Source organism: Agelaius phoeniceus, chromosome 4 (assembly GCF_051311805.1).
Source record: "Agelaius phoeniceus isolate bAgePho1 chromosome 4, bAgePho1.hap1, whole genome shotgun sequence".
NCBI lineage: Eukaryota > Metazoa > Chordata > Aves > Passeriformes > Icteridae > Agelaius > Agelaius phoeniceus.
This window is the reverse complement of record NC_135268.1, coordinates 20,723,575-20,739,195: the sequence shown is the minus strand read 5'-3', so window position 1 is coordinate 20,739,195 and position 15,621 is coordinate 20,723,575. Positions and strand designations below refer to the sequence as shown.

The 15,621-nt window shown below is 39.8% G+C and overlaps 1 protein-coding gene across 7 annotated transcripts in view; it reads left to right on the top strand.

Moving 5' to 3' along the window:
• The window catches only part of FAM13A (family with sequence similarity 13 member A), a 125,597-nt gene that overhangs the window by 25,015 nt on the left and 84,961 nt on the right, over positions 1–15,621 (top strand). The gene's annotated exons all lie outside the window — the stretch shown is intronic.

Genomic DNA, 15,621 nt, shown 5'->3' with positions numbered 1-15,621 from the left:
CTGTCTCAAACAGGCACCTGAGTTTAAAAGTCAGGCGTTCTGACTCAGCCATTTCTGGAGTCACTTGAAGAGAAGCATTAAATAAGAGTCTTTGAAAAAAAGTACAACTCTTTAAAGAAAAGTGTTGTAGTTAGAGTATTATGCCTTTGGTGGGAAGAGGGCTTGTGTGTAACATCAAAGGATTCTAACATATAAAAGCTGACAAGTAGGGCAACCAAAAGTGCATTGTTCTGGCTTGTGCTGTTTCTACCACAGGAAACAACCTCAAGTCTGTGCAGGAAAATGGTCATGAGGATGGTTTGCAGGTGCCTCCTTTCTTATTGTCTGTTAACTGTGCTGATAATTACTCTCTTAAAGGGTGTGAATTCTTGAGTTTGGGAGGGTTGAACTACGTGTCTATCCCTGGTAGGGTTTTACCCACTGATAAAATCACTTTAGCCTTCACTGTCTGGAATAGAAGTTGTCAGAAAATAAGTTATAAAAATACAATGTCTCTGACCTTGACAGAACAGGAAGTTTGGTGTGAGCCCAGGTCCTGCCATTCGGATAAAATAACTGATAACATCTCTGCCTTTGTGATGTATCCCAGGAGGGTCTGCTGAATGGGTATGAGTTGGGCTCAGCTGCCTTTAGAAGAGTTGCTGGTTTTCTTGTGGTGTATCGGTGAGGAAGTATTTTGCTGTATTTAGTTGTCTTAGCTGTTACAAGCACTCAGCTGAAATGCCTCTGTGGAAGGAGATAGAATCACTGATAGCACTGATAGCCTTCCAGTATCGCAGTGACTTTTGGATAGTGGAAGTGATCTGCCTGGCCAATGACAGTGATGTTCAGCCACTGATGGTCACTTCAGCAACACAACCAGGGAAAGAACATATTTCAAAATAAAAAAGGGCCCAGAAGAAAAGCTTCAGATGTATTTCCTTCTCCTTCAAGCCTCAGCCAGTTCCAAAAGTCAAGATAGTCTTTCAATTCTGAGGACTTAGTAGTAATTGGGATTGCGCTAAGGTGAAGATCTGGGAAATTTCCCACAGCTGTTGAGAGATACAAGCTATCAAATTACATGGTGACAACCAGAATCACTCCAACAAAATACACTGAGATAAAATTACTCAAGTGAGATGGGAAGTGTTGCCCATTGCATTGCCTCAGGGGACAGATGATTGCCTGAGAGAGCCATGCCTAAATACAGGGGTTCACATTGTGTTTGCATCTTTGGACCTTTTTGATATTTTCCAAATTCAGTTGGCAGCCAGCTGCAAAAATTTGACCTTGTTTGTTGTCCATCTAATTTGGGTGGGAAGTTTCTAGTTTAATCGGGGCACATACTCAAATACAAGAAGTACAATCATCTAACTTCATGTAGCAAAGGTACTAAGAAGGTTTTTTGAAATTTGTCAGGTGGCTCTATGAAGGGATGTTTCATATTATTCTCAAAGATTAAATTTTTTGTATCCTAGCAAATATCCCCCACCCTAGTCAATTTATATAATAAACTAGAGATTATACACTTGAAGAGAAAACCAAGTGATTGAGATTGAGTAGAGAAAAGTGCCAGATTGCTAATGCATGAACCATTACATATGGTAGAAGCTGTCTGTGTTATACAGGAACAAATGCCTCAGAGAATTATTTGTCATGACCTGTGTCAGAGTGTCCAGAAACAGCAAGCTATTTTTAGGCACAGGTACTGCTTCTGGAAAAGCCATTGGTATATCTACAGGTAGGTGGATAGAAATTTTCCAGATAATCCTGTTGTAAGCAATGAAGAATGTAGGATGCTCAGGACAGGGCTCTCAAAAACTGAGGTCCTGTTGCTTTTAAGGATGTTGCATTCGAGCCTGAACCATGGTGGGATAGGGGAGTGAATGGCAAGGAAAGTGAAGAAACTGTGGACTTGCCCTTTACCAAACTCATCTGCATTTATTTAAGTAGCTTTTTTAACTTCTGTTTTGGGAACAGCAATAGGGTGAGGAGAGTTTTAGGTGACCCCACTCACTTCCTTGTTGGGTATTCTGTCATCCTTTCCCCCACATCCCTCACTGTACTGCCAGCACTTCACCCTGAGTCACTACACTGCTTCCTTTCCTATGATTGCCTTCACTCTCACTCCTTCCTCACTTTTGCATGTTTACATTTTTCTCTGAATTCCCACAGCCCTGTCCTGCTATTCTTGCTGTCAAATGAAAATAAGAATGTGTGGATCATTAGATGAAGTCATGGAAGCATCAAGCTTCTCTTGGAGCAGTTTACTGGAAAGAAAAACAGCTCCAGTGGAGCAAGTTGCATCTTGTTTACTGTGTTGGTCATATCTAGGGGAAATCCACAATGCTGCAGACTTCCAGGAGGATCAAGAGCATTTGAATCAGGCACAGACTGTGGCAGCTTAAAGAAAATATGTTTTAAGGAGGCTGAAAATTAATTAGTATTAGAGATGGGAAAAAGAGACATGATTTTGTAGGGCTGTTGATAGTTGAACTACCATTCTTGTTGTGTATGTCCACTGAGGAGGCACAGAAACACCTTAATCCCAGTTATATTTCTTTCAAAGTTTGTTCAGTCATTGTGAAAGCCAAGTTGTGCCAGGTAAAAGGGATTTCTTAGCTTGCTTTTTCAGTGGATCATAATTCAGAAAATAAAGCAACTGGAAATCTCTGCAAGTTGCATTCCAGTCCTTGCTTTGTTCCCAGGGCTGTAAAGCCTCTTCTTGCTCATTGCTCAATATTGTAATTATTTCTAATTGTAATATTGTTATAATTAGAAATTATGGGAAGTGTTTCTTTGGAAACATCTACATTTTTTTTAAAAGTACAATTTTAACAAAAAAGAAAATTTGTCTTAGAATAGTTTCTATTTCAGTGGGAAATTGAGCTGTCATGTTCATGACACCTTGCCTGGAAGGATTTTGTTCCTCCTATTAGAATGATACCAGATGATTATCCAGTTTGGTGACCAGCAGGTGGAAGTATAACATGTGCTTTCTTCAGAAATATATCTATATTTGGAAATGCCTTATAATAAAAGAATTCTAGGATTTCATTGATTGTTTTTTAAAATTCTGAAATAAACTGGAGTTTATTGGAGTTTACAGGTCTCATTTGCAGCCAGCTATTTCTGCAATCCTTAACCCAAGATTTACTTCAATTTCCTAAGTCAGTAAGAGTCTCAGTCTGTTGATCAGTAGGCTCTGCTAGTTAGAGAGAAATAGGTGAAGTGGGTTGAACATTCTGATTAGGTGCTTGCTCTGTGGTCACATTGTCAGGATCATAAATACCTGTTTTTTATTAGGCAGTGTTGTGTGTAAACAGTTAATTTTCTGATAGTACATCTGCACTGTTGTGCATGTTCACATTATAAGAGTCAGGGGTTTGTAAGAAAATAATGCTTATATTTTGTTTTGGAACAGAATTCCTAGTGTGAATCAATATGATCCTGATAGATTTTTGTGTTACTAAACTGAGTGATAACTCATGTAATGAACAATTAGTCAGTCTTGACTTGCAGCACAGCCAATTTCGTAATCTTCTGGAAGAAATAGGTTTACAAAACCTATGGTAACAACAGAAATGATAATTTGAACAATAAATAATAATAAATAAAATATAAAAAAGGTCTTGAATTGCAGCTTGAACTGTAGTTGTATATAGTCCTATCTTGTAGCGATAGCCAGTGGTGTATTGCTGGAATGAATTGGGATCTTGGAATAACAGTCATTAGGCTTCTCTAATGATCAGAGATGGGCAGTGAAGATTTTTATTTAGTTCAGGTGGCAAGGGAAATTTGGGCAGGTGAACTACGATGAGACTTGCTCTTGGGACATTTCTAGAATTATTCCTTCTGCTGGCTTGAGGTGAAACATGTCTCCTTTAACAGCATGGTTTATAGCTCAATATTGTCTTCACATAAAACATATACTCTATTACCTAGTCATATAAGGGTTACAAGATCTTTTTTTTTTTCTGTTGTATTTTCACCTTTTCCCTCCAATGCCTTCTTGACAGAGCACTTCTAGTTTCAAGAACCAGTCAGCTCAGAGCACATAAATATTTGCACTGGCACAGAACACTGACATTATGAGGATGTAATGCTGTTCCTGGTGTGATCACATGTTTGGGACAGGAATGCAAAAGGCTTTTCCCATTCCTCCCCTGCTGGGTGGTAGAATACATACCCTGTTCACCTGATGCAGAAGAAAAAGCAAGTACATATTGAAAATTAATATAACATTAGAATAATATTAATGTAATATAACATTAAAATTAAAGTCAATCCTACAAAGTCAAGTAAATACCTGTAGAGTTTTATCATTTTGAATATATTGTAGATGCATTCTGATGACCTCTGAACAGGCAGGTTTCAGTCCCTGAAGAGCTGCAGAAATTTGTCCTTTGCTGATTTTTGCAAAAACAAGTAGTTTCAAAAGAACTCTTATTTTAGATGCAATTACCTTCCTGCATTTTTATCCTGTTTGTTTCCAGTCTTCTAGCCAGAGCTGCCACTTCAGTGGGAAGGATGAGTTGACAGAGTAGTTTTTGCACTTTCACTGGCAGCACAAGTGTTTGCACAGTGTTGTGCAAGCCTGCTCTGAGATTTGTGATATGCAGGCAGTCCCCAGCTGCAGGTGTGGCTGCACCTCTGGGTGCTTGGTGTGTGCAAAGTGTGCACTTCCCGTCCCAGCCAGGCAAAACCCCAAAGTGCATATTTGTTTTGTCAAGGAGAGTGCTCCAGCTAACTTAGCTTAAAGTGGAATGCTTGCTCCTTCCCATTGAACATTCTGAGCAGATCATTCATAATGAGGTAAGATTTGAGCCTTTTGTCCCTGAGGAACAGTAGGAAAGATAAGATTGTCAAAAGTTCTCCATCTTGGCTTGGCTGGTCCGTCTGCAGCTAAGTTTAAAGCTCCACCTCCACCGAAAGCCGCAATATTTCAGCTGATTTCCCCTCATGAGCAAAGCTGGATGTTCACTTACAGATGCTTCTTTCCCTTTCTCAGCTATAGCATGAGGTTTTAATCCCTTGAAAAGATCTGGGAGAAACTTCTGAGAAGCCACCAACCCCACAACTAATAGGCTCCCTCTAAATAAGTCCCTTTCCCTGTCACCTCAGGTTACACACTCGGCAGACACAGGAGCAGCCCCTCATTTACGTCAGGAGAAAAGGCATCCGTTTCTAATCCATGTTACGCTGCCCTGGCTATGCCTGCAGGGTCGAGATAGTTTCCTTTATTCTTCTTTCATGTCTGGGACCATTTTAGCATCGTGTTAATAGTCAGCTTTCAGTACTGGATTAATTCTTTCCCATCAGGAGACAGCAGGAAAAGATCATTGAAAATCCTTTCTGAAGATCTGAGCAAACATTTCCATTTTCCCCTTATTTGGGCAGCTCATGCCAGTTTGCTCCTGCATGGGCTAAGGAGCCTCCAAGAGTAGGAGTAGGTTCACGTGGGACGTGTGAAGATGGGTGGAAAGTGCATGAGAAGAAGGAGCACCTGTGGAAGTCAGTCTCCATTTTCTTGTTCAGTGTTTCTTCAGCTAGAATTCACTTTGCAGTTGTCCACCAGTGAGCAGATGGGCATGTTTATAGTAAGGGTGTATAGTGATTCAGCCAAAATGACATTTTAAGATGTGAGCTGACGGGAAATGAGCAATATGAGATTAGTGGGGGAAAGTTTATAAGCCTCCAAACCCTTCACCTATAGGAAATTCAGTCTGGAGTGAGGAGGATGGTTATGTTTAGGCTGTGATTCAGAAAGGCAAGTAAAAAAACCCTGAAAATTCCTTGTGTAATTCTGAAATGGCTTTCCAGTGCTTCTAGCTCTGCTGGCTTTGTCAACTCTGTGTGTGTGTTATTAAACCAGAATGTTTCTGCTCTTGAAATTCACTGAAGCATTTACAGGATTATAAATCTGTCACTTGTGGTGTTACCAAATGCAGTTCTGAATATTTAGACAAATATGCTAATGCTAAACTCTGTTAATAAATTATTATGCTGATACTTCTTTCGCTAGAATTTCACCAGCCATGTTTTAATTTTAAAACATTATGAGAAGAAATTTGCCAAGATTCAGGACATATAAAGGAAAGACAGGCGCATAACAAATGTCTCTTTCCCTCCTGCTGTCCATACTTCTAGTAGACTGTAAATTGTTTTAATATGGCTGACAAATTTTGTAGTTGAGGTGCTTAGGAGTTTTGCTTTTGCTCTGTCGTAGTTTTTTTTCTTGAAACAAATACTCATTGGTACTATCACTATCCCATGATAATTCCACATAGCTAAAATGTAGGGAAAATAAGATCCATATGTGTATGTGTGTCCTGGTTTGTACTTGCACTTGTTTTATTTGAAATGTTTTTCATTCATTGTCTGTTGTTGATTTGGGTTTATTTGAGGGGTTTTTTTGTTGTTGTTTGTTCATTTGTTTGCTTGTTTTGTTATGGGGATTTTGGTGATTTGTTTATTTGGAGGAGTATGATGTGGTTTAGCACTTGGAAGCAGTCCATCTCAGGCAGTACATCATCATCTTTCAAAAGGGAGGCATCAGTCAGCACCAAGAAACAGGGTACAGTAAAATAAGCATGTGAGCTTCTCCAGTAGCCAGCTGTTGCTGAGCATCATTGCTGTACCCACGTGGGAAAAAGGAGTTTAACAAGAAGGTGAAAATTTTTCAGCTAAGACAAATCTTGCTGTTCCTCTTGTTTAGATTCTTCAGTGTTCTGTTTCTCCTTAATTAGTCACTCAGTTAATCAGGTTACACAAAATGATCAGCATTATCCCCTCTGTATAAACCAGCAGTCAGTGTTGTCTTTGGGACAAGGACACATTGCAGGTGGTCAGAACTGACCCAAAGTAAAGAAGTGTAAGAGATTTTTCTGTCTGTGGCATTTAATCCTTGCTGGCCTCTGACATTAGCTTCATCTGGACAACTCTGAAGGTTGGAGCTTCAGAAGGAGTCAGCACTAAATTAATTCCTTTGCCCAAATTAAGAGCAGTGAAATGCTCATTGATTCAGTATAAATTCTATGAGTTTTTTCAAACCCCTCCTGTGAGTACTGTGAAGATCACAGTTTGTACAGAAGCTGATTGGTGCACCCTGCTCTGCCTGGAGCCCTTTTAATGCTCTAAAGCTCATTGTCATAAACTGGGCTCAGGGCAACAGGAGCATGTGATGCATGGGACCAGATGCTCCTAAAGTCTGGATATGTACACTCTTGAAAATCTGATGTATCCAGCAGATCCCAGCAGCATTTGACCTTAATTACCAGCAATGAACATCTCTGTTTCAGTGTTAAAAAAGGATCTGTTCTTTGTGCACTGAGAACGTTACATGAGTAACTAGAACAATATAGAGACACTAGGACTCCCTAATTTACTGCAGATCAGGTATTTCTTTTGAAAGTAACATTCCATGAATTCCATGTGTGAAAAATTTCTTTCCTTGTGAGTATTTTGATTTTTAGGTCTAGCTTTTCCAAGACTGAGTTTAAGCAACTGTAATGTGAGATGCAGATCTGGAGAGCCTGGATTTTTTCCATATCTGGGTCACAGCTCTCTTTTAGATCATTCTTTTTCCATTTATGAATAATATTACAGTAAATAGATAAATCAGATTCCAGTTTTCAAAACTGAAAAGTAGAATAAAATGTTCCCCTGAACTGATCTGAGCTCTGTTGTTACTGAACCTATCTGTGCACATACGCACAGAGTTAGGTAGACCCAGCAAGAGAGAAGTCTTCTTGTGCCACTTTGTAAATGTTTAATTTGGGGTAATTCTGCTACAGGCTTCTTATGGGGTGTGGTCATTGACACCTAAATCCCCTGCCAGTTTATTATATATGATGGTGTGCTGGTTTAGGCTGGGGTAGAGTTAATTTTCTTCATAGTAGCCTGTGTGGGGCTGTACTTTGGATTTGTGCTGGAAACAGTGTTGATAACACAGGGATGTTTTAGTTGCAGATTGTGGGGGTGGGTATGGAAGATGAATATTTTTCCTCAGTGAAGTCTTTGTAACCTTTTACAAATTCTGGAATTATGTTTGATCCTGGCACTGCTAGTTTAACTTCTTGCATCATTCAGTCCTTCTGCATGGCTGGAGACACATTTTACTCTTTCTCCTGGAAAATACCATGATATTCCACAGATGGAGTTGGTAACATTGAGGTGCATCATGGGACTGTTACTATGTTTGTCATTTCCTTTCACATATTGCAGTCCTCTCTAAAAATAATGGATTTCCACATCTCTCTCTTGCTTACGTATCACAACTGATGACCTTTGTACGTGTTTTATGGCAATGAGTGCAGTGGGTTAAGGTTGTACTGATGTGAAACAGAGTAGCTTTTAGCTGTTCATTAAGAGCTACTTTCTCAGGTAAAAGGTCATATATATATAAATAGTCTTGGGAGAACAAAAGAAAATGAAAGTTGAACTGAAAAGGGTATCAGTTTTATATTGGAAAGCAGTGATACATTTCTTTTGCAAACACTGAGATTCTCCTTTTTATCACTTCTATCTGAAACAGCTTTGCTGAACTGTGGTTTTTAAAGTATAGTGTAAATGATGGCAAGGAAGAACAGCAGACAGGAAGAAACTGACCCAGTATCTATATGCTAATAGCAGCCAAGGCAAAAAACTCATTTCTAAATACTAGATGTTTCAATGTTTGTTACCAGTTTTGTTGATTATGATTTACTGACATTGTTCCCCCTTTTAACAATGATGTTTTCATCACTTTCTGGGTACAAAATGGAAAGCATGCCTAATGCAGGGGGGATTTTTTTTTTCTGTTACTGTTCATGTTAAATAATTTTCTATATTTTTCCTGAAGGTATCTGTGCCACAGAATGACAACTCTGTGTACTGATAACTGAATAAAAATCAGTTATTCCATCCAGTTGACATTCATGAAAATACCTGTGACCATGTGCATTAGAAGATGCCTTTGAAGATCTCCGTACCACTGGCCACATGATTTTGGTCTTAGAAATGCAGATTATTTGATACCTTGCATGTCTTTTGGAGCCTTAATCAGCCATGAGCTATTTTGCATGGTCACAGAGGGGAAGGCATTCCATATTGTCTGCATTTTGTGCGTAAGAAGGACAGTGCTGTGACTACTTTGGCACCCTTTACAGCACTGCTGCATGTCCCACCTGCCCTGCTGTGCACCAAGGAACTTAGCGCAGGGGGTGATGTATTTGCCACTCCAACATCAAATAAAGGGAGAGCCAGGAACTCTAAAATCCACTGTTCCTTTTGCACTGCTCCATGCACAACACTGTTGTGGCCTTGGGAACAGTCACAGGTGTGGCCCTGGTGACATCTACCTGAGGCAAAGGCTGCACTGCCTTTGTGTTATGTGGAAGGAAGCAGGATATTCCCTCCTCTGTGCTGTTCAGCTGCTGACCCAGTAAAGAGTCAGCTGTTGCAGCCTGTCCTCATGCAATCAGCTAATGCATCATTCCTGCAGTCATTTGCAGCATGGAATTCTCTGAATAATCCTCTTAATGTCTGCTCATCATACATTAGAGTGGCTGTGCTGGCTCACAGTGGGGATCCATCTGACTCAGTGTGCTGCTTCCAACACTGCCCACAAGCAGGTGACAGGGGAGGAGAAGCATGGGGCAGCAAGGTGTTTCCTCAATTTTTGCTATCAGTTCATGACTGTTCTCAGAAGTTTTCCTGCTCTTTATAGGGTTTTTGTATTTAGTGATGTCCAGAGTAATTGTCTTGGTTCTCTCTTGCACGTGTGTAAGCTTTTTGCTTCCAACATCTCATCTGTAAAAGTCTGCCACAAATTGCTTCCTCTCACATGAAGAACTGACTCTTTTTGTTTGTTATAAATGTGGCTTTCACTAGTGTCATTTGAAGGTCACCTGACTGTTTTTGTGGTTTTTTTTTTTTTTAATTTGAACTGACATAGTGAACAGTCCAACAGAACATCTCCACCACCCATGACCCTTACAAGCTACCATGGTGTTTGGGGATTTTCTTCCTGATGGAAAATTACCACTGTTATTTGCAACCCTAATCACTGTGCTGACAACAATTATTTTTTCTGTCAAAGCCCCTGCACAGAGTCAGTGAGCAATCCCATATAATAGCTTTTCTCTTTTGGGGCACAAGGCCAAACAATTTGATGAAATAAATTGGATGACATTTTGGTGAAGTCACAATGGCACATTCTTTATTGCAGAAGGGACTCTGACTGCTTGTTGCTGTAAAAAAATTCCTAGTCTTTGCTTTAATTAAGAAAAAGTTTCACATTTATAAAAGTTCAAGTTTATTTTAATTAAAGTGGTCTTCTATGTATTAACAGCTAAAAATAGATCTGGTGCTTTCCAGAAGCATTTAAAACTTGAACTGAGAAACCCACAGGCCAGTTTCCTCTGATTATGCAGTGTGTGAGACCAGAAAGAGATTAATTACTGAATCAAGCAGGAAAGAGAGGATGAGCACTGCATTAATAATGAGATTGCTCCAAAGATAACTGGGAATATTATGTTATCAACAAATAAATTTGTTGTTGTCATTAAAATACAGCATAATGTATAACCATTGTTTTTAGTAGCTATTTTTTTTCCTAAATCCTTCCTTAAGCAGTCATAATCAGTTGTATTTAAAGTCTTGTGTTAGCGTGGTAGCATGCTACAAATGCAAAAGACTTTAAATTGACTGCACAGGTCAGTATCTCCATGACTAGAGTTGACTGAGGCTGAAACACAACAATTTTTATGCCTATTCAAAATTTATTGAAAAAGATAAAAGCAGGGGTATTATTCTGTCCTGTTTTGAACTTTGCATCCAAGACAGGTAACAGTGTAAGATGCAAGTATGCTGTATGAATCCCACTTACTTAATAATGGCAATGGATAAGGGAACCAGTACAGTTTATTATTATAGTGTAAGGTTAGGAGGAGCTGCAGGTCTCTATGTTGGCCACATTTGCAGATGTAGGAAATGACTGAATGCTTTATACTGATAGACTTCTGACTGCACAATTTGCCAAAAAATATTACCTGTCATAGTTAGGAAATCAAATGTTCTCTGGCTTTCTCTGTGATCTTGTCAATTCTTGCATGAAAATCATTACAGAAACTTAGTTCAAAACCTATTTGACATTTGACAGTGTCCTGTAGAGATGCTGGTGATTTACTTTGGCCCAAGTACTCTTAATAGAAAATTTCTCTTATTAACTGTGGTGGGACTTGATGCCAAGGTGTGCAGGTACTCAGCTGGAGCAGGTTTTGTAGGGTGTGAGATGGAGAGGTGATTGCTGGCAGCTGTTGACAGTAAGCAAGGCTTGGGTACCTTTCCAGGTGTAAACAGTTAACACTGACTGTTGAGTACACACAGTTGAACAAAACACAGTTTGTTTTGTATCCAGTCTGCTGCACTGGAGATTTTTTCTTCACATGGGAATGGAAAGTATGCAATTGCTAATAAGCCATACTTCTTAGAGCATTCTCTGGAGATCTGTAATGTTCTGGAAAAGTGATGCTCAGGTAGTACTTCTTCATGCTAGTCATTTTTTGGCTCCAAGTTCATTTATCCCAGTTGTACAGGAGCCATGACATGGGTTTTAAAGGAAATCAGGCTTTAAAGCACAGCAGATTTCATCCCACTGTTTTATGAATTTCACAAGCAATGCTGAAAATTATTCAATAGAAATCTCAAAGACGTCTCAAGCTTCAGTAATTCAAAGATGCAATGAAATGCAAAAAGGTATTATGTAATAATGTTATTTTTCTTAATGTGAGTACAAAGGTTGGTGTAATTGCTTACTTCCTTAACAGAAATGCAGACAGACAAGGGCTCTTTAAGTCCTTGCAAGTGTGACCTGACTAAATGCTGTTGGTTTTACTATGTGTGGAATGCAAGTGCCTGACTTTAAATACTTGCATTTGAAAATTACAATTTATGTTTATTGAATCCCAGTACTAAAGAGTGTTCTGAGAGCAAGAGTCAGATTTCTGAACATGTACAGTTATTTAATCTATGCTAGTAGAGTTAGGTATCAGTTTAACTGTGGTCAAAAATATCTTAATTGATCTGACTTTTTGATCTCTTAAGTTCACAGGATGTTTAAAAAAATATATATTCCAAAATATGCTTAGTTACTGACGTGCAACATGTTACTGGAAATGAGCATGTTCTTTCTACTTTCTGGATTTTAAAGGGTAAAATCAAACATACTGCCAGTTCTTCACAAGTTAATATACAAGAGCAAAACACTTGACAGCAGTGGGTTCTCAGCTTAAACTATGTTTGAGATTCTGGTTTTGTTTGTTTGTAAGTTCTCCAAGTAGCCTAGGAACTTGGGCAGCCTGAAAATGTGACTGTTAGGCCTGCCTGATATTCCTAGTAAGTTTTGTCTTTCAGTTTGCATCTTTCTTGTTAATGGTGGTGAGTTCTTCTCCTTATCCTAATTAATATAAAGATGTCCTGTATAGTTAGAAAAACAGCCAGTTTGTAGGAGGAGTGGTATAATCTTACAGTAATATTTGTCTTGTAAAAACTAGCATGAAATGAAGGACAGCAGGGAAGGGACAGGTGTTGGGATTTGCAAGTGTTGGAATAAACTGTAAATAAGATCTTTTCTTAGAGAATCAGAAAAATATATTTGTGTGCATTCTGCCCAGTGCAATTAAGACCTCTTGCCAGAGCCTGCATTTGGCAGACTTTTGGAGGTTAATATGTAATAGGTTATTAGCTACTGCTGTTTGCTGTGTTCCCAGTATATGGATCTCCTGCTCCCTTGGAAGTATTATTTTGTGCAAATTAAATGCATTTCTGTACTGAAACACATGAATCTACATGTGCTGTTATAGAATCCATGATGGAGCAGGTAGTAGTGTGCTATCAGAGGTTTTTCTTCTTTTAGTTCACTCACTTCTGTTCTCATTTTTCATCTCTGTTCAACATAATAAAAGCAATTACTGTGCTGCATGATTCCTGAAATCTCTGACTATTGCATAGTCAATTAATAGTATTCAGTCAGTGGCAAGCCTGGTCCTACTTTAACTGCAGGAATGTTGATTTCTAACTTTTGCCATCAGGTGACAGAAGACTCTGATCTAACACAGATGATTCACTTGAGTCATTTGTCTGCGATGACTTGTTCTTAAACTGGAGGTGTAGTTGTAGTGAAGATACAATGCCATAAAAATGGGAAATAGAAAACACCTAAGAGATCACCCTGAGGTTCTGTTAGAGTACAGAATGTATTTTTAACTCCTTTTCTAGTTCAGAGGTGAATGATCCAAGAACAGGATCATTCCTGTCCTTTTGTTGCTGGGTTGTTACGTGACCTAGTGGAATTTCTAGTGGAGTCTCAGCTTATCTGTATTACCCAGTGTTGATTCAGAGAGTCATAAAAATGAGCTTGGGCATGTTTAGTGCCAGTTTATTGGTATGAGAGTGCTGCTCCACCTCTGTTCAAAATTCCTAAGGCCTGAACCTACTTTTATTACAGAGTTTGTAAACAGCATTCCTTATTGCTGGGATGGAGAAGGGATTGAAGAGTGGAAGCTAGAGTCAGCCTTTACAGTTGTCTTTTCAGTTGTTCAGGTTTCCTGGTTAATGAGTTGGCCATAGGGTAATGCAACGTGGGAGAAATACAGAGGTAAAACTAATCTGTTTTCCTTGAAGGATCTGCCTGCACTTTATGGGATATAGCACAGTTCAGACCAGTGCCAACAGTGTCTTTTAGGCAGCCAATTCTTTCATTACTGTGTAATTCATTGTCATGCTGTGAACAGGAGAAGCACCATACATGGAGAGAGACAGGTTTCTTAACAGCTTGTTTTAAACTTCCCAACCTACTTACATGGACTTCAGTGGAACAGCTCTGAATTTTGGCACAGCTTTACATTTTTCTAATGAAGAAATCCTTTGGCAAACACACACTTGTTTACACCTCAAACAGTTGGCCAGCAGGATGAAGGAATGTAATGGGCACTGTACTGCCTTACCTTTGTTCTCTGGCTTTTGATGGGCTCATTAACATTTGCCCTTTAACAGCACTGCAGAGAGTTACAGAGCATTTGCTTTAGGATTCCTTCACTGGAGGTGACATTTATTTTAAGAATATACTGAAATACCAAATAATGCCCATTGTAACTACAGTAACTTACCATAATTTTGCTTCCTCTCACTATTGTTCTGTATGAGCAGGTGAATACAGACATGAGCAGAAAGTCTGCCCTGTGGGAAGCTGAGAGCAGGAATTGTCACCATAGTCAGCCTTCTAAGTTCATTCCTCCATCTCTCCTGTGATTGTGATCATCTGACCATGTTTGTGCTTCTTACTCTCAATGCGTCATCTGTTCAAGCTAAGAGAGCCCAAAGTGGACGAAAGGCAGAAGTTACTCCAAGAGGAGCAGTGTCCCATCAGTGTAGTCAGAACTCTAGGATTTGGATGCAAATAACTTCCTGTATCCTTGTGGGATACATTCAGGATTGTGACCAAGGCTGGATTTTTGTGTTTCTCAAGAGGCGGTAAGGTTTGTTGCTGCACAGAGATGATAAGACAGTGGGCTGTCGTATCTCTCCAGAGTGAAGTCATGCATGCTTGTTTTGCTTTTAAAGTTTTTTTTTTCTATTTAATCCACCAGGGAGTCCTCAACTTGCCTTTTGCTAAGATTCCTAGGACCTCTGATCTGCAAAGTCCACATCAATCCCACTCTTTCCTCTCCACCTGGATCAAGCTCTTTCAGTTCAGAGCATTGCCTGCACTAGGTTTCCTTTGGCAAACAGATGCCAGGCAGCAGTTGGCCATCACTGGGAGCTGGTTGTGTCTTCTGGCTCGAGGCCCGTACATCTTACTGCTTTTTGGCCTACATCCCATGCAGACTGCAAGCTTGCAGCATTTTGACAGAGCTGCCTGGAGAGCTGCACAGGGCTGGAGGGTGAAGGGACTCCCTTAGGCAAATGTTCCTGACCTCCTGCAGAAAAAGGGCCTTAAGGTGTTGCTGGTTCACTTCAACAACCTCCTGTTGTGTGTGTGCCGTGGAGAGTCACAGGCTGAGATAATCTTACTGCTAGGTTGATTTCTTAACTTTTAATGTTTTTAGGACAGAATAGCTTTGGGTTCAGGTTACATCTTTCTGGAGTGTACAGTTTTAATATTTAGCCTTCAGGAAAAGTTTGGAGTTTGTTCACTGATTCTGCTTTGTTTAATAAGAGACATGATTTCAGTAAACCTTGAGGGTTTACTGAAACAAAATTAATGGATTCACTGTCAGTGGCAAGTAAACTACCTCTGGAGCTAGAAATGCCATATCTGCATAGCTGTGCTTGAGTGTCATAGGCTTTCTGAGAGTATTTGCTAGCTCCTTACCTCTGGAATTGAGCAGTGTTAGCAAAGTGTGTGTTTACTTTCAAGCATTTGAGCAGTTCTGCTGTTCACTGTGGCTTTGGTCAAATATGGAGGCTGTGGTGTTGTTTCCTGAGCTGTGTCAGGCTTGGTGCTGTGACCACTGCTCTGGGGAGCCTGTTCAGTCCCCAACAACCCTGGATGTCCCCCAGGACACAGGTGGCCCTTCTGGCCGCCAGGGCACTGCTGACCCATGTTCAACTTGCCATCGACCAGGACGCCCAGGTCCCTTTCCATGGCACTGCCTTCCA